Genomic DNA, 21,435 nt, shown 5'->3' on the forward strand with positions numbered 1-21,435 from the left:
GTCTGCACCCATCCCTCTCCAATTGTCTGCACGCACCCCTCCCCCAGTGTCTGCACCCGCCACTCCGCCAGTGTCTGCACCCACCACTCCCCCAGTGTCTGCACCCAGCTCGCTCAGTGTCTGCACCGTTCCAACATTTTCTGCGCCCACCCCTCTCCCAGTGCCTGCACCCAACTGTCTACCAGTTTCTGCACCCACCCCTCCCCCAGAGACTGAACACATCCCTCCCCCAGTGTCTGCAACCACCCCTCCCCCAGTCTCTACACCCTCCTCGCCCAGTGTCTGCACCCACCCTTCCCCCAGTGTCTGCACCCAGCCTCTCCTAGTGTCTGCACCCTCCCCTCCCCCAGTGTCTGCAACCACCCTTCCTCCAGTGTCTGCACCCACCCACCCCCCATTGTCTGCACCCACCCCTCCCCCAGTGTCTGCACCCTGCCCTCCTCCAGTGTCTGCACCCACCCCTCCTCCAGTATCTACATCCATCCTTCCCCCAGTGTCTGCACCCACCCCTCTCCAATTGTCTGCATGCACCCCTCCCCCAGTATCTGCACCTACCACTCCCCCAGTGTCTGCACCCACCACTCCCTCAGTGTCTGCACCCAGCTCGCTCAGTGTCTGCACCGTTCCAACATTTTCTGCGCCCACCCCTCTCCCAGTGCCTGCACCCAACTGTCTACCAGTTTCTGCACCCACCCCTCCCCCAGAGACTGAACACATCCCTCCCCCAGTGTCTGCAACCACCCCTCCCCCAGTCTCTACACCCTCCTCGCCCAGTGTCTGCACCCACCCTTCCCCCAGTGTCTGCACCCAGCCTCTCCTAGTGTCTGCACCCTCCCCTCCCCCAGTGTCTGCAACCACCCCTCCTCCAGTGTCTGCACCCACCCATCCCCCAGTGTCTGCACACACCCCTCCCCCAGTGTCTGCACACACCCCTCCCCCAGTGTCTGCACCCTGCCCTCCTCCAGTGTCTGCACCCACCCCTCCTCCAGTATCTACATCCATCCTTCCCCCAGTGCCTGCACCCACCCCTCTCCAATTGTCTGCATGCACCCCTCCCCCAGTATCTGCACCCACCACTCCCCCAGTGTCTGCACCCACCACTCCCCCAGTGTCTGCACCCACCTCGCTCAGTGTCTGCACCGTTCCAACATTTTCTGCAACCACCCCTCTCCCAGTGCCTGCACCCAACTGTCTTCCAGTTTCTGCACCCATCCTTCCCCCAGTGTCTGCACCCAGCCTCTCCTAGTGTCTGCACCCACCCCTCCCCCAGTGTCTGCAACCACCCCTGCTCCAGTGTCTGCACCCACCCCTCCCCCAGTGTCTGCACCCACCCCTCCCCCAGTGTCTGCACCCACCCCTCCTCCAGTGTCTGCACCCACCCCTCCTCCAGTATCTACATCCATCCTTCCCTCAGTGTCTGCACCCACCCATTGCCCAGTGTCTGTACCCTCCCCCAGTGTCTGCACTCACCCCTCCCCAAGTGTCTGCACCCACCCCTTCCTCCAGTGTCTGTAGCCACCACACCCAGTGTCTGCCCTCACACTTCCCCCAGTTTCTGCACAAGCCCTCCCCCAGTGTCTGCACCCACCCATCCCCCAGTGTCTCCAGCCACCTCTCCCTCAGTGTCTGCACTGACCCCTCCCCACTGCCTGCACCTGCCCCTCCCCCAGTGTCTGCACCCACCCCTCCTCTGGTGCCTGCACGCACCCCTCCCCCAGTGTCTGCACCCACACTTCCCCTATTGTCTGCACACACCCCTCCCCCAGTGTCTGCATCCTTCCCTCACCCACTGTCTGCACCCACACATACCCCAGTGTCTGCACCCACCTCGCCCAGTGTCTGCACCCACCCTTCCCACAGTTTCTGCACCCACCACTCTCGCAGTGTCTGCACCCGCCCCTCCACCAGTGTCTGCATCCACCCCTCCCCTAGTGCCTGCACCCACCTCTCCCCCAGTGCCTGCGCCCACACTTCCCCTAGTCTCTGCACACACCCCTCCCGCCGTGTCTGCACCCAACCCCACCACAGGTTCTGCATCTACCCCTCTCCCAGTGTCTGCACCCACCCCTACCCCAGTGTCTGCACCCATCCCTCACCCAGTGTCTGTACCCTCCCCCAGTGTCTGCACTCACCACTCCCCCAGTGTCTACACCCACCCCTTCCCCCAGTGTCTGTAGCCACCTCCCCCAGTGTCTGCCACCAGCCTTCCCCCAGTTTCTGCACAACCCCTCGCCCAGTGTCTGCAGCCTCCCCTCCTCCAGTGCCTGCATCCACCCCTCCCCCAGTGTCTGCAACCAAACCTCACCCAGTGTCTGCACCCTCCCCTCCCCCAGAGTCTGCATCCACCCCTCCCCCAGTGTCTGCAACCAAACCTCACCCAGTGTCTGCACCCTCCCCTCCTCCAGTGTCTGCATCCACCCATGCCCAAGTGTCTCCACCCACCTCTCCCCCAGTGTCTGCACAGACCCCTCTCCGGTGTCTGCACAGACCACAGCCAGTGTCTGCACCCGCCCCTCCCCCGATGTTTGCACCCATCCCTACCCCGGTGTCTGCACCCACCCCTCCCCTACTGCCTACACCCACCCCTCCCCTACTGCCTGCACCCAACCCTCCCCCAGTGTCTGCGCCCACACTTCCCCTATTGTCTGCACACACCCCTCCCCCAATGTCTGCATCCTTCTCTCCACCAGTGTCTGCAACCACCCATCTCGCAGTGTCAGCACACATCCCCTCTCCCAGTGTATGCACCCACCCCTCCCACAGTTACTGCACGCACCCTCGCCCTATTTCTGCTCACACCCCTCTCCCGGTGTCTGCACGCACCCCTCTCCCGGTGTCTGCAACCACCGCTCCCCCAGTGTCTGCACAGACCCCTCCCCAGTGTCTTCACCCGCCCCTCCCCCAGTGTTTGCACCCACCCCTCCTCTGTTGCCTGCACCCACCCCTCCCCAAGTGTCTGCACCCACATCTTCCACACTGTCGGCAGCCACCCCTCCCCCAGTGTCTGAACCCACCTCGCTCAGTGTCTGCGCCCACCGTTCCAACAGTTTCTGCAACCAACCGTCTTCCAGTCTCTGCACCCACCCCTCCCCCAGTGACTGAACTCACCCCGCCCCCAGGTGTCTGCACCCACCCCTCCCCAAGTGTCTGCACCCACCCCTCCCCAAGTGTCTGCACCCACCCCAGCCCCACTCTCTGCACCCACTCCTCCTCAGTGTCTGTACCCACCCCACCCCACTGTCTGCACCTAACCCTCTCGCAGTGTCTGCACTCACCCCTCCCCCAGTGTCTGCACCCTCTCACCCCCTGGTGTCTGCACACACCGCTCCCCCAATGTCTGCACCTACCCCTCCAGCAGTGCCTGCACCCAAACCTTGCTCACTGTCTGCACCCACACCTCCCCCAGTGTTTGCACCCATCCCTCCCCCAGTGTCTGCACCTACCCCTTCAGCAGTGAATGCCTGCACTCCTCCATCAGTATCTGCACCCACCCTTCACCCAGTGTCTGCACCCACCCCTCTCACGGTGTATGCACCCACCCCTCTCCTGGTGGCTGCACCCACCCATTCCCCAATGTCTGCACCCACCCCTCCGCCAGTGTCTCCACACACCCTCCCCCAGTGTCTGCACCCAGCCTCCCTCAGTGTCTGCAGCCACCACTCCCCAGTGTATGCACCCACCTTCCCACAGTGTCTGCACCCAACCCTCCGCCAGTGTCTGCACCCACCCCTCCACCTGTGTCTGCAGCCACCGCTCCCCCAGTGTCTGCACCCTCCCTGCAGTGTCTGCACTCACCATGCTTCCAGTATCTGCATCCACACCTTCCCCCAGTGTCTGCACGCACCTCCCCCAGTGTCTGCCCCCATGCTTCTGTTAGTTTCTGCACCCACCCCTCCCTCTGTGTCCGCACAACCCCTCCCTCAGTGTCTACAGTCACCCCTCCACCAGTATCTGCACCCACCCTTCATCCAATGTCTGCACCCACCCCTCCACCAGCGTCTGCACCCACCCCTACCACAGTGTCTGCACCCATCTCTCCCCCAGTGTCTGCACCCACCCCTCCCATAGTTACTGCATCGACCCCTCCCTCAGTATCTGCAGCCACCCTTCCCCTAATGTCTGTACCCAACCTTCCCCCAGAATCTACATCCATCCATCCCCCAGTGTCTGCATCCACCCCTCCCCCAGTGTCTGCACCCACCCGTCTTCCAGTGTCTGCACCCACCCATTTCCCAGTGTCTGCACCCACCACTCCACCAGTCACTGCACCCACCCTCGCCCAGTGTCTGCACCCACCCCTCCACAACATTTTGCACCCACCCCTTTCCCAGTATCTGAAGCCAACCCCCACCAGTCTCTACCCACCCCCCCATTGTCTGCACCCATCCCTACCCCAGTGTCTGCATCCACCTTCCCAGTGTCTGCACCCAGCTCCCCAGTGTCTGCACCCAGTCTTCCCCCAGTTACTGCACGACCCCTCCCGCAATGCCTACACCCACCCCTCTCCCAGTGTCTGCACCCATCCCTCCCCCAATGTTTCCACCCTCCCCTCCCCAAGTGTGTGCACACTCCCCTCCCCCAGTGTCTGCACCCAACCTTCGCCTATCTCTGCACTCACGCTTCCCCCAGTGTCTGCACCCAACCCCTCCCCCAGTTTTTGCACCCACCCCTCCCCCAGTATCTGCACACACCCCTTCCCGCAGTGCCTGCACCCATCCCTCTCCCAGTGTTTGCACCCATCCCTCCTCCAATGTTTCCACCCTCCCCTCCGCAAGTGTCTGCACCCTCCCCTCCCCCAGTGTCTACAACAAACCTTCGCCCATCTCTGCACCCACCCCCTTCCCCAGTGTCTGCACCCACACCTCCCCCAGTCCCTGCACCCACCCCCTCCCTCATTGTCTGCACCCACCCCTTCTTCAGTGTCTACACCCACCCCTCCCCCAGTATTTGCACCCACCCCCTTCCTCAGTGCCTGCACCCACCCCCTCCCCCAGTGTCTGCTTCTACCCCTCCCCCAGTGTCTGCACCCACCCCTCCCCCAGTGTCTGTACCCATCCCTCCCCCAGTTTCTGCACCCACCCCTCCCCCAGTGTCTGCACCCACCCTTCACCCAGTGTCTGCACCCACCCTTCCTCCAGTGTCTGCACCCACCCCTCCCTCAGTGTCTGCACCCACCCTTCCCCTGGTGTCGGCACCCAGCCCCTCCCCCAGTGTCTGCACCCACCCCTCCCACAGTGTTTGCACCCACCCCTCCCCCAGTGTCTGCACCCACCCCTCCCCCAGTATCTGCACCCACCCCTCCCTCAGTGCCTGCACCCACCCCTCCCCCAGTGTCTGCAATAAAGCACACAGAGAATGGGATGTCCGGCCCGAGCCTCACTGCAACTGCGGTTTGTGTTCGGCTCCAGTCTCAGTTCCTGGTCATTGTCATTTCACAGATTAAGGGGGAGAGTCTGTGAGACAGTGGTACTGGCGGCGATACCACGCCTCACAACCCAAACCCCGAACACCAGATTCTCTAAATCAGCTGGAATAAGGTGTTTGTAAACTGCTGAACCCGTCTGTGGGAGGAGATGGAATAAGGTCCGAGATTGACAGGGAAGGGACTATATAGGCGGGAATAATCATGAGTGTTAATTGTAACGGGACATAGAAAACATAGAAAATAGGTGCAGGAGTGGGCCATTCGGTCCTTCGAGCCTGCACCGCCATTCAATGAGTTAATGGCTGAACACGCAACTTCAGTACCCCGTTCCTGCTTTCTCGCCATACCCCTTGATCCCCCTAGTAGTAAGGAGTACATCTAACTCATTTTTGAATATATTTAGTGAATTGTCCTCAACAACTTTCTGTGGTAGAGAATTACACAGGTTCACCACTCTCTGGGTGAAGAAGTTTCTCCTCATCTCGGTCCTAAATGGCCTACCCCTTATCCTTAGACTGTGACCCCTGGTTCTGGACTTCCCCAACATTGGGAACATTCTTCCTGCATCTAACCTGTCTAAACCCGTCAGAATTTTAAACGTTTCTATGAGATCCCCTCTCATTCTTCTGAACTCCAGTGAATACAAGCCCAGATGACCCAGTCTTTCTTGATATGTCAATCCCGCCATCCCAGGAATCAGTCGGGTGAACCTTCGCTGCACTCCCTCAATAGCAAGAATGACCTTCCTCATGTTAGGAGATCAAAATTGTACACAATACTCCAGGTGAGGCCTCACCAAGGCCCGGTAGAACTGTTGTAACACCTCCCTGCTCCTGTACTCAAATCCCTTCACTATGAAGGCCAACATGCCATTTGCTTTCTTAACCGCCTGCTGTACTTGCATGCCAACCTTCAATGACTGATGAACCATGACACCCAGGTCTCGTTGCAGATGCCCTTTTCCTAATCTGTCACCATTCAGATAATAGTCTGTCTCGCTGTTTTTACCATCAAAGTGGATAACTTCACATTTATCCACATTATACTTCATCTGCCATGCATTTGCCCACTCACCTAACCGATCCAAGTCACTCTGCAGCCTCATAGCATCCTCCTCGCAGCTCACACGGCCACCCAATTTAGTGTCATCCGCAAATTTGGAGATACTGCATTTAATCTCCTCGTCTAAATCATTAATGTACAATATAAACAGCTGGGGACCTTATTTAAAAGCTTCTGCTTTCTGGAAGCCTTGAATATGAATTCCGAGTCTGTAAGGGTTTTTGCGCAGCGCTTTATCGGTTCTATTGTGGAGAAAACAACGTGAGATTGCCGGTTGCAGAAAGCTGGAGGTGGAGCTGGAAGATCAGAGGCCGCGCTCTGCTCTGTCTCTCAATCTTTACTCTGTCTCCTCCCCTGCCGCGCTCTCTGTTTAATCTCTCACTCTGTCTCCTCCCCTTCCCGCCTCTCTCACTCTGCACTTTCTCAGTCAGGTCGGGGCCGGCTATATAAAAAGGAGCTAGGAGCAGTTCGTTTCTCATTCAGCGACAGGTTGAGTGATGAATCGTCAGGTCTGGCCGTGGTAAAGGAGGCAAAGGACTGGGCAAAGGCGGAGCCAAGCGGCATCGTAAAGTGCTCCGTGATAACATCCAGGGCATCACCAAACCCGCCATCCGCCGCCTGGCTCGTAGTGGCGGTGTCAAGCGGATCTACGAGGAGAGCCGTGGATTGCTGAAGGTTACCCTGGAGAATGTGATCAGGGAAGCGGTCACCTACACTGAGCACGCCAAGCGCAAGACGGTCACTGCCATGGATGTGGTGTACGCTCTGAAACGGCAGGGCCGCACTCTCTATGGATTCGCCGGCTGAACAACTCGACTCTTTCCCCCGGACACAACACAAAGAGCAACCCACCGCCTCACAGAGAGAGCAGTGACCTGGGGAACGGAGTGTGGACAGTTTGGTTGGGAAATCATTTCAGCTATTTAATTAATGGAAAGAAAGACTTGGATTTATATAGCGCATTACACGACCACCGGACGTCTCAAAGGCAATGAAGTACTTTTGTAATGTAGCATCTGTAGAAAAATGGGGATTATAAAAATTTTGGAACAATGTTTTAATATGAGAGATCAGAAACTCCGGGTGGCACGGTCACAATGAGCGGGCGGGGATACAGAGTCTCCTTTACCCAGACATTACAGTCTCCCCTCACAGATAATACTGTCATGTTGTGAGGTTTCTGTGTGAGAACCGGTTAAACGGGACGGCACTGGCGGGATTGATGCGGGACTTTGTGTTTTCAGGATGCAGTGACCGGGGAATTATTCCCGCCCGGTACAGACCGCTCAGGGAATGGGACAGTATTCAAACCGGAATGTTAAAGAGAATGGGATTGATGACTTATAATGGGGCACCATCGAGGTTATAAATAGCGGGATTCTTACATTGCTGGCGGGAAATTACAGTTTTTTAAAACTCTCTTTGTTGATACTTTGAAATTGGCGGCCTTTTTGAAATTGACGAACTGTCAGTTTCATTTCAGGCAATCATGACCCAGTAATCCCCGCCCTTTCCTTTCGCTCTCAGTGATTGGTTCAAACTTGATTGACGGTCGGGCTGTGACCGGGGCGGACCCTCACAGACTATGTAAAAGGAGGCTCCGCATTCATCACCATCGGCAATCCCTGGGAATCGATGAAGACTTGCTTCCACTCTAAAAATGAGTCCTTATATAGCTGAACAGTCCAATACGAGAACCACACTCCCTGTCACAGGTGGGACAGACAGCCATTGAAGATAAGGGAGGGTGGGACAGGTTTGCCACACGCCCTTTCTCTTTCCGCTGCCTGAGCTTGATTTCTGCATCAAGACTCAGCGCCCTCCCAAATACACTTCCTTCACTTCCGACGGTCTTTGGCCAGGAACTCCCAGGTGTCAGTGGGGATGTTGCACTTTATCAGGGAGGTTTTGGGGGTGTTCTTGTAACGTTTCCTCTGCCCAAAGGCATCCAGCTGGCCCGCCGCAACCGCGGGGAGCGCGCTCGATTTCCCCTGCCCAGGCTGGAAGCTTCAGCACCAAGTGCAACAACCGCTCTTTTCAGAGCCAGCAAATCAGCAAAGGAAAGAGCCACGACCGGCTCCAGGCAAACGGGCCTGTACACACACCATGCCGGTCTTGTAGTGTTATTGTAACTGGGTTTATACAGTGCAGGCGGTGAATATCTGACAGTGCGGGTTTGATCCAGGTTTAAATGTGAGTCAGATGCCCAGTATACCGACAGCACCCGCCCAATGAAGGTCGGTAACTATAAGTGGGAGATGTGATAGTGAATTGATCCAAGTGCACAAACCGGGATAGATTCCAGAGAAAGAAGACGAGGTGCCTGCAATCTGTATCTCACCTTTAACCCAGCTCTGAATGCGGGGACAGCTGGGACACTATTTGGAATATTTTGAATTAGCCAGAGCTGTAATTCTGGTTCCATCCTGTATGCAAATTATAAGGGTAAAAGTCTGCATGGATCACTGTGTTCAGGATGTATAAACCTCTCCCTATGGAATTATTGTCGCAGTAAGAGACAGTCAGCCCATCAACCGCTCATTCCGTTTATACTCGGCTCTTAACCCGTTCATATTCGGCGCTCCAACTACGGGTTCAGTGGCGGGCGGTCTCACGTTCAGGTTGCGTCTGTTTTGTATTTCTCTGAAGCCAGTCCCCCTCTATAATGATTCACTGATCCGAATATCGGCTAACATCAAACATGCGGCACTGTTTGGTGATCTGGACTGCTAGATGTTCATGCTTAAACTGAGAATGTCTAAGGCTCATTTCTGATCAGCAAACTCCCAGCTGAATTGCAGAGATTTAATATTAAATTAGAACCTGGACAACTCAGATCCATAGAACATTAACCTGCCCTTACATTGATACTGTGGATGGGTCTGAAAAGAGCCATTTGGTTATTAGATTAAATCCTGTCCGCTTTACTTGCTCTTGGAAGTACTGGTGGTTTTCTTGGGCAGCAGCACAGCCTGGATATTAGGCAGTACCCCGCTCTGACCGATGGTCACGTTTCCCAGCAGCTTGTTGAGCTCCTGGTCTTTGCGGATGGCCCGTTGCAGGTGTCTGGGGATGATGCGGTTCTTCTTGTTGTCGCGGGCCGCGTTGCCGGCCAGCTCCAGGATTTCAGCGGTCAGATACTCGAGCACAGCAGCCATGTCGACCGGGGCTCCGGCACCCACACGCTCAGCTTAGTTCCCCTACCGCAGGAGCCTGTGAACACAGCCCACAGGGAACTGCAGTCCGGCCCGGGAGGAGCGAGACTTGGCCTTGGGCCGAGCTTTACCACCGCTACTTCTTCTTCCAGACATTTCCACAATCCACACGTCCAGAGAAAGATTGAGAAATTCTGCCCACATCTGTCTTTCTTATACCTTCTGGAGGAATACAGGGAGCGAACTTGTGATTGGTCGCCCTGTGGTGGATTTCATTAATTCAAAAACCACGCCAATAATTTTGAAAATAGCGCACAATGTTAATAAGTTCACCAGTTGTCAAAGATTTCCAAAAATGTTTTATTTACATTTGTCTTATTCTATATTTCCCTTGCAACTTCTAAGCTGTTACAATCAGGATTAAATTCGGGTATTATTTCAAACTGTCTGAAATGGGCGGGAATCAATCACCACTGATTCTGTAACGGGAAACATTCCAACTCAATCTTCGTAAAAGTTGGGTTTCATAGATTATCGATCGATCCCCCGCAAAGGTGGGAGTGAGACCAGAACTGGGAGTCCCTCTGTGAAAAGAGAAGAGGGACAGAGTGCCCCGGTTCTGGTCTCTGCAAGAACTCCCATTCTGGGTTGTTACACAGCGAGGAGTCTCGGGATAATAAACGGACTGACACGCAGCAGGAATTGAAAAATAAACTTGAAAAGGACTTGCGAGAGAAAATGTGTCACTGAAATCTGAGTCTCAGCCCCTAAACAAGCTCTTAATTCGGCAGGCGGTGTAAATGAAAGGGACTGAGAGCAAAGGGAAAGAGCGACCAGGGACAGTGTTTGTAGTTTTTGGGCGGGAAATTCCAGCGACACTGAGGTCGAACCGAACAGTGAAGCTGCTTATCGGAGAATTCAAACCTAAATCTACAGCTAGAACTTCAAAGGTTTGCACACAGTTGTTCAGGAAATAATTCGTTATTTGAGTCTAAAGGGTGATGAGTTTGTGCAGCTCTTTCAGAGAGGCAATGTGTTTCGGTTTGATTTCTCAGTTTTACTTGGAGCTGGTGTATTTGATCACCGCCTTTGTCCCTTCCGACATGGCGTGCTTGACCAGCTCTCTCGGCAGCAGCAGGCGCACGGCAGTCTGAACCCCGGCAGCTGATGGTGCGGCGCTTGTTGTATTGGGCCAGGTGGAAAACCTCACCCGCGATGCGCTCGAAAATATCGTTCACAACCGAGTTCATGATGCCCATCGCCATGGGGGAGATGCCGATGTCTTGTTGCTTCATTGTTGCCAAATTAGGTTATTTTAAGGGTTAAGTCATGGCAGGAGAGCCCAGACCCGTGTTATGACCCTCCTGTGCCACGTGGTAAATCAGGAACTCTTCCAGTGTCGCTGGTGACTATATATGCAGGAAGTGTATCCAGCTGCAGCTCCTGTTGGATCGCCTGGTGGCACTGGAGCTGCGGATGGATTCACTCTGGAACACGCGTGATTCTGAGGATGTCGTGGATAGTTCAGTGAGTTGGTCACACCGCAGGTAAAGATTACAAAGGGAGATAGGGAAAGGATGACCATCAGGCCCAGCAGGAGTAGGAAAGCAGTGCAGGACTTCCCTGCAGTCATCTCCCTCCCAGATATACCGCTTTGGATATTGTTGGGGGAGATGGCTCACCAGGGGAAAGCAGCAGCAGCCAAGTTCATGGCAACATGGGTGGATCTGCTGCACAGGAGGGCAGGAAACAGAGTGGGAGAGCTATAGTGATAGGAGATTATATTGTAAGGTGAATAGATAGACGTTTCTGTGGATGCAATCGAGACTCCAGGATGGTATATTGTCTCCCTGTTACAAGGGTCAAGGATGTCTCAGAGCTGCTGCAGGGCACTTTGGAGGGGGGTGGTGAACAGTCAGCTGTTGTGGTGCACTATATACACCACCGATATAGGTAAAAAAAAACTGGATGAGGTCCTACAAGCTAAATTTAGGGAGCTAAGAGTTAAATTAAAAAGTAGGACCTCAAAGGTAGTCATCTCAGGATTGCTACCCATACCACGTGCTAGTCAGAGTAGAAATAGCACGATAGCTAAGATGAATAAGTTGCTTGAGGAGTGGTGCAAGAGGGAGGGTTTCAAATTCCTGGGACATTGGAACCGGTTCTGGGGAAGGTGGGATGAGTGCAAACCAGACGGTCTGCACTTGGGCAGAACTGGAACCAATGTCCTAGGGGGAGTGTTTGCTAGTGCTGTTGGGGAGGAGCTAAACTAATATGGCAGGGGGATGGGAACCTATGGAGGAAGACAGAGGGAAATAAAATGGGGGCAGAAGCAAAATATAGAAAGGAGAATAATAAATTGGAGAGAAGAGAAAACCAAGGCAACAATCAAAAAGGGCCACCTTACAGCAAAATTCTAAAGGGACGAACAGTGTTAAAAAGACAAGCCTGGAGGCTCTATGCCTCAATGCGAGGAGTATTCGTAATAAGGTGGATGAATTAACTGCGCAGGCAGCTATTAACGATTATGATACAATTGGGATTACAGAGACATGGCTCCTGGGTGACCAAGGCTGGGAACTCAACATTTGACATTCAGGAAGGATAGACAGAAAGGAAAAGGAGGTGGGTAGTTTTGCTGGTTAAAGAGGAAATTGACGCAATAGTAAGGAAGGACATTAGCTTGGATGATGGGGAATCTGTATGGGTAGAGCTGCAGAATACCAAAGGGCAGAACATGCAAGTGCGAGTTGTGTACAGACCAGCAAACAGTAGTAGTGAGGTGGGGACAGCATCAAACATGAAATTAGGGATGTGTGCAATAAAGGTGCAGAAGTTATCATGGGCGACTTTAAATTACATATAAATTGGGCTAACCAAACTGATAGCAATGCGGTGGAGGAGGATTTCTTGGAGTGTATTAGGGATGGCTTTCGAGACCAATATGTCGAGGAACCAACTAGAGAGCTGGCCATCCTAGACTGGGTGATGTGTAATGAGAGAGGATTAATTAGCAATCTTGTTATGCGAGGCCCCCTGGGGAAGAGTGACCATAATATGGTAGAATTGTTTTTTAAGATGGAGAGTGACAGTGTTTATTTAGAGACTAGTGTCCTGAACTTAAGGACGGTATGAGACGTAAATTGGTTAGGCAAATTATACTTAAAGGGTTGACAATGGATAGGCAATGGCAGACATTTATGGATCAGATGGATGAACTTCAACATTTGTACATCCGTGTCTGGAGTAAAAATAAAATGGGGAAGGTAGCTCAACCATGGCTAACAAGGGAAATTAGGGTTGGTGTTAAATGCAAGGAAGAGGCATGTAAATTGGCCCAAAAAAGCAGCAAACCTGAGGACTGGGAGACATTTCGAATTCAGCAGAGGAGGATAAAGGATCTAATTAGGAGGGGGAAAATAGATTATGAGAGGAAGCTGGCAGGGAACACTTGCAAAATGTAGATATGTGAAGAGAAAAATATTAGTGAAGACCAACGTAGGTCCTTTGCAGTCAGAATCAGGGGACTTTATAATGCAGAAAAAAGAAATGGCAGACCAATTGAACAAATACTTTGGATCTGTCTTCATTGAGGAAGACACAAATAGCATTCCGGAAATACTTGGGGTTCGAGGGTCTAGCGAAAAGGAGGAACTGAAGGAAATCCTTATTAGTCAGGAAATTGTGTTAGGGAAATTGATGGGATTGAAGGCGGATAAATCCCCAGGGCCTGATAGGCTGCAGCCCAGAGTACTTAATGAAGTGGCCCTAGAAATAGTGGATGCCTTGGTCATCATTTGGCAACATTCGAGACACTGGATCACTTCCTATGTACTGAAGGGTAGCTAATGTAACACCACTTTTTAAACAAAACTAGTGAGAGAGAAAACACGGAATTATAGATCGGTTAGCCTGACATCGCTGGTGAGGAAAATGTTGGAATCAATTATTAAAGATGAAATAGCAGTGCATTTGGAAAACAGTGACAAGATCGCATGGATTTATGAAAGGGAAATCATGCTTGACAAATCTTCTAGAATTTTTTGAGGATGTAACTAGTAGAGTGACAAGGGAGAACCAGTGGATGTGGTGTATTTAGACTTTCAAAAGGCTTTTGACAAGGACCCACACAAGAGATTATTGTGCAAAATTAAAGCACAGGGTATTGGGGGTAATGTATTGACGTGGATAGAAAACTGGTTGGCAGACAGAAAGCAGAGAGTTGGAAAAAACAGGTCCTTTTCAGAATGGCAGGCAGTGACCAGTGGCGTGCCGCAGTTTTCAATGCTTGGACCCCAGCTATTTACAATATACATCAATGATTTAGATGAAGGAATTGAATGTAATATCTCCAAGTTTGCAGATGAGACTAAACTGGTTGGCGGTGTGAGCTGTGAGGAGGATGCTAAGAGGCTGCAGGGTTACTTGGACAGGTTAGGTGAGTAGGCAAATGCATGGCAGATGCAGTATAATGTGGATAAATGTGATGTTATTCACTTTGGTGGCAAAAACAGGAAGACAGAATATTATCTGAATGGTGACAGATTAGAAAAAGGGGAGGTGCAATGAGATCTGGGTGTCATGGTACATCATTCGTTGAAGGTTGGCATGCAGGTACAGCAGGCGGTGAAGAAGGCAAATGTCATGTTGGCCTTCATAGCTAGAGGATTTGAGTATAGGAGCAGGGAGGTCTTACTGCAGATGTGCACAGCCTTGGTGAGGCCACACCTAGAATATTGTGTTCAGTTTAGGTCTCCTAATCTGAGGAAGGACGTTCTTTCTTTTGAGGGACTACAGCGAAGGTTCACCAGACTTATTCCCGGGATGGCAGGACTGACATATGAGGAGAGACTGGATCAACCGGGCTTGTATCCACTGGAGATTAGAAGAATGAGAGGGGATCTCATAGAAACATAGAAAATTCTGACGGGATTGAACAAGTTAGAGGCAGGAAGAATGTTCCCATTGCTGGGGAGTTCCAGAAGCAGGGGTCACAGTCAAATCATAAGGAGTAAGCCTTTTAGGATCGAGATGAGGAGAAACTTCTTCACTCAGGGAGTGGTTAACCTGAGGAATTCTCGACCACAGAAAGTTGTTTGGGCCTGTTCATTAGATATATTCAAAAGGAGTTAGATATGGCCCTTACGGCCAAAGAGATCACAGGGTATGGAGAGAAAGCAGAAAAGGGGTACTTGAGATTGAATGATCAGCCATGATCTTATTGAATGGTGGTGCAGGCTCGAAGGGTCGAATGGCCTGCTCCTGCACCTAATTTCTATCACTTTGTAGATGGAGATGGAGTAACTCTCCTTCCTCGACTTTCTGCACTTCTTACCACCCTTCAGTGGTGTTTTCTTCATTACTTTCTTGGCGCCTTTCTTGGTGGTATCTGTTTTCTTTCCGTCAGCCATCATGTCGTTCAGTCCGGCGCAGATTTGAGGAAACTCTGGTTCGAGCTTGCATTATGTGGGCAGCCCCACAATCTGCCCACAGCCCTATGCTAATGAGGGATGGGTGACAATGATTGTGATTGGTTCCTTGGCCGCTGTCAATATCCATTGTTCCCTATCTCTCCATTTGTCTCTTTAAATATCTGATCAGATTTGTTGCTCGCCACAAACACAAATTCTTGAATAATGTCATCAGTTACAACACCTTCTGATTTATACTCTGTTCTTTGTGTTTCTATTCTGCTATCAGGCAGAAATCTTACGAGGAAGGTTCATTCATTTTTTAGTATATAGTGACTAATCTGAACAGCAAACTCGCTGCTCTGTTTGTAGATCTGCATTACTACTGTTCAACAGACATTGACCGGTTTATAACTGAGATCGACTGAAGGTCACCTGGTTTGGAAACACCCAGCTTATCAACCGTAGGGATTTAATATTAAGCGGAGAAATAGAGACTTGGATTTATATCGCAGCCAAATGAAGTACTTTTTGAAGTGTAGACACTGTAGTAATGTAGGAAAGGCGGCAGCCATTTCGCACACAAGCTCCGAATAAGCAGCAATGTGATAATGTCCAGATAAGCTGTTGTGTTATGTTGATTGAGGGATAAGTATTAGCCAGGACACCAGGGATAATCGATCTGCTCTTCTTCAAAATAGTGGCCACGGGATTTATTATGTCCACTGAAAAAGCCAAATGGGCCTCGATTTAACGTCTCTTCCTATAGATGGCAACTCAGACAGTGCAGCACTCCCTCATCACTGCACTGGTGCGTCAGCCTAGATTGTTATGCTCAAGTTCCTTGAGTGGGACTTGAACCCACAACCTTCTGACTCAAAAGCGAGTGTGGTACCAACTGAAGCACAGCTGATAAGATTGTGATCTTCAGACAGTAAGCAGCTCTTTCACAGATAGAGTGGGTGTCTCTGAAAAGAACCAATGTGTTATTAGATTAAACCTTTTCCACTTTATTTGCTCTTGTTGGGCCCAGCATTGAATTTCTTTGTCAGAAGACCCACCTGGAGTTTTGGCGGTTCAGCCATGATCCTCTTGATTTGTGGAGCAGAATTTCCTGACGGCATTCGATAAGGTGCCACATAAGAGCTTCCTGCACAAGATAAAAGCTCAGAGAGTTGGGATTAATATCTTAGCATGGATAGAGGATTGTCTAACTAACAGAAAAGTGTGTCAGGATAAATGAGTCATTTTCCGGTTGGCAAACAATAACTAATGGGGTGCCGCAGGGATCGGGGCCAGGGCCTCAACTATTTACAACGTCCATTAATGACTTGGAATATTGTGTTGCATTTTGGTCTCCTAATCTGCGGAAGGATGTTCTTGTTATTGAGGGAGTGCAGCGAAGGTTCACCAGACTGATTCCCGGTATGGCCGGACTGACATATGAGGAAAGACTAGATCAACTGGGCCTTTATACATTGGAGTTTAGAAGGATGAGAGGGGATCTCATAGAAACATATAAGATTCTGACGGGATGGGACAGGTTAGATGCAGGTCGATTGGTCCCAATGCTGCGGAAGTCCAGAACCAGGGGACAGAGTCTTAGGATAAGGGGTGGGCCATTTAGGACTGAGATGAGGAGAAACTTCTTCACTCAGAGAGTTGATAACCTGTGGAATTCCCTGCCGCAGAGAATTGTTGATGCTAGTTCATTGGATATATTCAAGAGGGAGTTAGATATGGCCGTTACGGCTAAAGGGATCAAGGGATATGGAGAGAAAGCAGGAAAGGGGCACTGAGGGAAGGATCAGCCATGATCTTATCGAATGGTGGTGCAGGCTCGAAGGGCTGAATAGTCTACTCCTGTACCTATTTTTTATGTTTCTATGGATGAAGGGTCCAAGTGTAATGTAGCCAAGTTTGCTGATGATACAAAGATGGTGGAAAAGCAAATTGTGATGAGGGCACGAAAAATCTGCAAAGGGAGAATAATGTGGGAAAATGTGAAGTTATCCACTTCGGCAGAAAAAACAGTAAAGCAAAGTATTATTTAAAAGGGGAAAAATTACAAAATGCTTCAGTACAGAGGCACCTGGGGGTCCTTGATCATGCAATACAAGTTATTATGCAGATACAGCAGATAATCAGGAAAGCAAATGGAATGTTGGCCTTTATTGCTCGGGGGATGGAGTATAAAACCAGAGAAGTCCTGCTACAACTGTACAGGGTATTAGTGAGGCTACACCTATAGTACTGCGTTCAGTTTTGGTCTTCCTATTTAAAGAAGGATATACTTGCATTAGAGGCAGTTCAGAGAAGGTTCACTCGGATGATTCCGGAGATGAGGGGGGTTGACATGAAGATAGGTTGGGCCTGTACTCATTGTAGTTCAGAATGATGAGAGGTGATCTTATCGAAACATATAAGATAATGAGGGGTTTCGACAAGCATAATGCAGAGAGAATATTTCCACTCATAGGGGAAATTATCACTAGGGGGCATATTCTCAGAATAAGGGCTGCCCATTTCAAACTGAGATGAGGAGACATTTCTTCAATCAGAGGGTCATAAATCTATGGAATTCTTTGCCCCAGAAAGCTGTGTGAGCGGTGTCATCGCATATATTTAAGGCAGAGATAGACATATTTTTGAGCGATAAGGGAATAAAGGGTTATGGGGAGCAGGCAGGAAAGTGGAGCTGAGTCCATGATCAGATCAGCCATGATCTTATTAAATGGCAGAGCAGGTGCGAGGGGCCAAATAGCCTACTCTTGCTCCTATTTCTTATGTTCTCGACCTCGATCTGATAGAGCAGCAGCTTGTGAAGCATCTTAGCAAAATCGTTTAGGAAGTCGAGACAGGGGAGGGTGAGGGGGTTCTAGTTCAGTCTGGGACAAGGGAGGGTGAGGGGGGGTCTGGTTCTAGATCAGTGTGGGACAAGGGAGGGTGAGGAGGGATCTGGTTCTGGATCAGTATGGGGCAGGGAAGAGAGAGGGAGGGGATCTGGTTCTGGATTGGTATGGGACAGGGGAGGGTGAGGTTGGTCTGGTTCACTCTAAGTAGGGGAGGGTGGGGGGGTCTGGGTCAGTCTGGGACCGGGACAATAGAGGGAGGTGTTGTCTGCTCCAGTCCTGTACAGTGCCCGGTAAGTGGGCACATTTCCTGAGTGTTTCCTGGAATTGAAGATGATTGCTTTGTATTTCTGCACCCAGCCAGTCAGCATCTTCAGGGGAGGAGAGCTGCTGTGGATAAATGTAACTCCCTGCAGCTCATAGTGACAGTGGAGCTAACATGGGGTGTCTGGGGGTGCAAAGTGATCACTTCCCCCTTCCCCCCCCCCCCCCCACCACCGTGTGTGGAGACCCAGTGTCCATGGTCTGTGGGCCAAAGCTCTGCGGTCTGGGGGGCTTCTCCACGGTCCATAAGGTTCCACATGGTCTCTGTGGCTTCTCAGGTTGTGACGCAGAATGTGGGAATTCGGCATCAATCTGACTCAGGATTCATGACCAGAAGGTTTGGAGAAGTTCCCCTTCTGTCTGTGGACCCTCCAGCAGTGACTCCCCCAGAGACAGGGCAGTTCGTGCATCCCCATATAGTGTGCAGTATGTTCAGTGTCTGACCCTGAGCTGCCCCAGGGAGGGGGCAGTGTATGATGTCCGTGGGGTGCAGTATGTTCAGTGTCTGACCCTGAGCTTCCCCAGGGAGGGCAGTAAGGTTATCCACTTTGGCAGAAAAAATATAAATACAATTTATTATTTAAATGGAGAGGTATTACAAAATGCTGCAGTACAGCGGGACCTGGAAGTCCTTGTACATGACACACAAAAAGTTAGTATGCAGGTTCAGCAAGTAATTATAAATCCAATAGAAATGTTGGCCTTTATTGCAAGGGGGATGGAGTATAAAAGCAGGTAAGTCCTGCTACAACTCTACAGGGTATTGGTGTGAGCACACCTGGAGTACCGCATACAGTTTTGATCTCCTTATTTATGGAGGGATATACTAGCATTGGAGACAGTTCAGAGAAGCTTCACTGGTTTGATTCCTGAGATGAAGGGGTTGACTTAAGTGGTTAGGTTGAGCCTATACTCGTTTAGAAGAATGAGAGGTGAACTATTGAAACATATGATACTGAGGGGTCTCGACAAGTTGGATGCAGAGAGGATGTTTCCACTCGTGGGGGAATCGAGAAATCGGGGGCATAGTTTAAGAATAAGGGGTAGCTAATTTACATAAGAACATAAGAACTAGAAACAGGAGTAGGCCAAACGGCTCCTCGAGCCTGCTCCGCCATTCAATAAGATCATGGCTGATCTGAACATGGACTCAGCTCCACTTCCCTGCCCGCTTCCCATAACCCTTTGTCATTGAAGAAACTGTCTATTTCTGTCTTAAATTTATTCAATGTCCCAGCTTTCACAGCTCTCTGAAGCAATGAATTCCACAGATTTACAACCCTCAGAGAAGAAATTTCTCCTCATCTCTGTTTTAACTGGATGGCCCCTTATTCCAAGATCATGCCCTCTAGTTCTGGACTCCCCCATCAGTGGAAACATCCTCTCTGCATCCACCTTGTCAAGTGGCCTCATAATCTTATACATTTCGATAAGATCACCTCTCATTCTTCTGAATTCCAATGAATAGAGGCCCAATCTACTTAACCTTTCGTCAAAACTCAACCCACTTATCCCCGGAATGAAACTTGTGAACCTTCGATTTAGAACTGAAATGAGGAGAAATTTCATCTGAGGGTCGGAAATCTTTGGAATTCTCTGCCTCAGATAGCTGTGGAGGCTGGGTCATTGAATAGATTTAAGGTGGTGATATAGATTTTTGAACGATAATGGAGTGAAGGGTTTCGGGGAGTGGGCAGGGAAGTGGAACTGTGCCCAAAATCAGATCAGCCATGATCTTATTAAATGGCAGAGCAGGCTCGAGTGGCCAAAGGCCTACTCCTGCTCCTATTTCTTATGTTTTTTTTTAAAAAGGTGAACTATAGATGCAAACACAATCAGTGTTATTTTTTAGCTGACCATTTTCCTGATGATTAATTGGTCAAATATCCAGAATATTAAACTCCAGCCAAGTTATATCAGCAGAAAGAAAGCCCAACTGTCAGAATGGACACGATTCAGTCTGGGACAACAGCAGAATCCAAACCCTGCAGTCACTTATGAACTCGCTGGTGTGTCAGCAGGTTGGATGACTGAGTGAATCCCTTCCCACACACGGAGCAGGTGAATGGCTTCTCCCCAGTGTGAACTCGCTGGTGCATCAGCAGGCTGGATGACTGAGTGAATCCCTTGCCACACACAGAGCAGGTGAATGGCCTCTCCCCGGTGTGAATTCGCTGGTGTGTTAGCAGGCTAGATGACTGAGTGAATCCCTTCCCACACTCAGAGCAGTTGAACGGCCTCTCCCCAGTGTGAACTCGCTGGTGCATCAGCAGGTGGGATGTCCGAGTGAATCCCTTCCCACACTCGAAGCAGATGAACGGCCTCTCCCCAGTGTGAACTCGCTGGTGAGTTACAAGGTGGGATGAGGTAGCGAATTCCTTCCCACACTCGGAGCAGATGAACGGCCTCTCTCCAGTGTGAACTCGCTGGTGTGTCAGCAGGTAGGATGATACAGTGAATCCCTTCCCACACTGAGAGCAAGTGAACGGCCTCTCCCCAGTGTGAACTCGCTGGTGTCTCAGCAGGTTGGATGAGGTAATGAATCCCTTCCCACACTCAGAGCAGGTGAACGGCCTCTCACTAGTGTGAACTTGCTGGTGAGTTAGAAGATGGTTTGACTGAGTGAATCCCTTCCCACACTCTGAGCAGGTGAACGGCCTCTCCCCAGTGTGACCTCGCTGGTGTCTCAGCAGGTAGGATGAGGCAGTGAATCCCTTCCCACACTCAGAGCAAGTGAACAGCTTCTCCCCAGTATGACTGTGTCGATGAACTTCCAGCTCAGATGGGTAATTGAATCCCTTATCACAGTCTCCACATTTGCACGGTTTCTCCGTGGTGCGGGTGTCCTTGTGTCTCTCCAGGTTGGACGATCAGTTGAAGCCTGGTCTACACACAGAACAAGTGTACGATTTCTCCCCACTATGAACGGTGTGATGTTTTGTCGGCTGTGTAACTGGTTAAAGCTCTTTCCACATTCAGTGCACTGGAATACTCTCACTCGGGTGTGTGTGTCTCGGTGCTTTTCCAGTCACACTGATGTTTGAAATCAATTCCCACAGACAGAACAGACAAACATTTCTCCTTCCGCATTCAAAGCCCGATTATATTCAGGTCCTGAGGAACTGAGTGATTCCATCAGATCTCGACATGATGTTTGGTTTGAGTTCCCCGTCTGCAAATCCTGCCCCTCGAATACCCTGGAAAAG

General features: G+C 50.9%; 1 pseudogene; it reads right to left on the reverse strand.

Moving 5' to 3' along the window:
- Window positions 1-21,435, reverse strand: part of LOC139230247 (zinc finger protein 585A-like) — a 262,521-nt pseudogene that overhangs the window by 25,385 nt on the left and 215,701 nt on the right.

Source organism: Pristiophorus japonicus, chromosome 19 (genome assembly GCF_044704955.1).
Source record: "Pristiophorus japonicus isolate sPriJap1 chromosome 19, sPriJap1.hap1, whole genome shotgun sequence".
In the NCBI taxonomy this organism is placed as follows: domain Eukaryota; kingdom Metazoa; phylum Chordata; class Chondrichthyes; family Pristiophoridae; genus Pristiophorus; species Pristiophorus japonicus.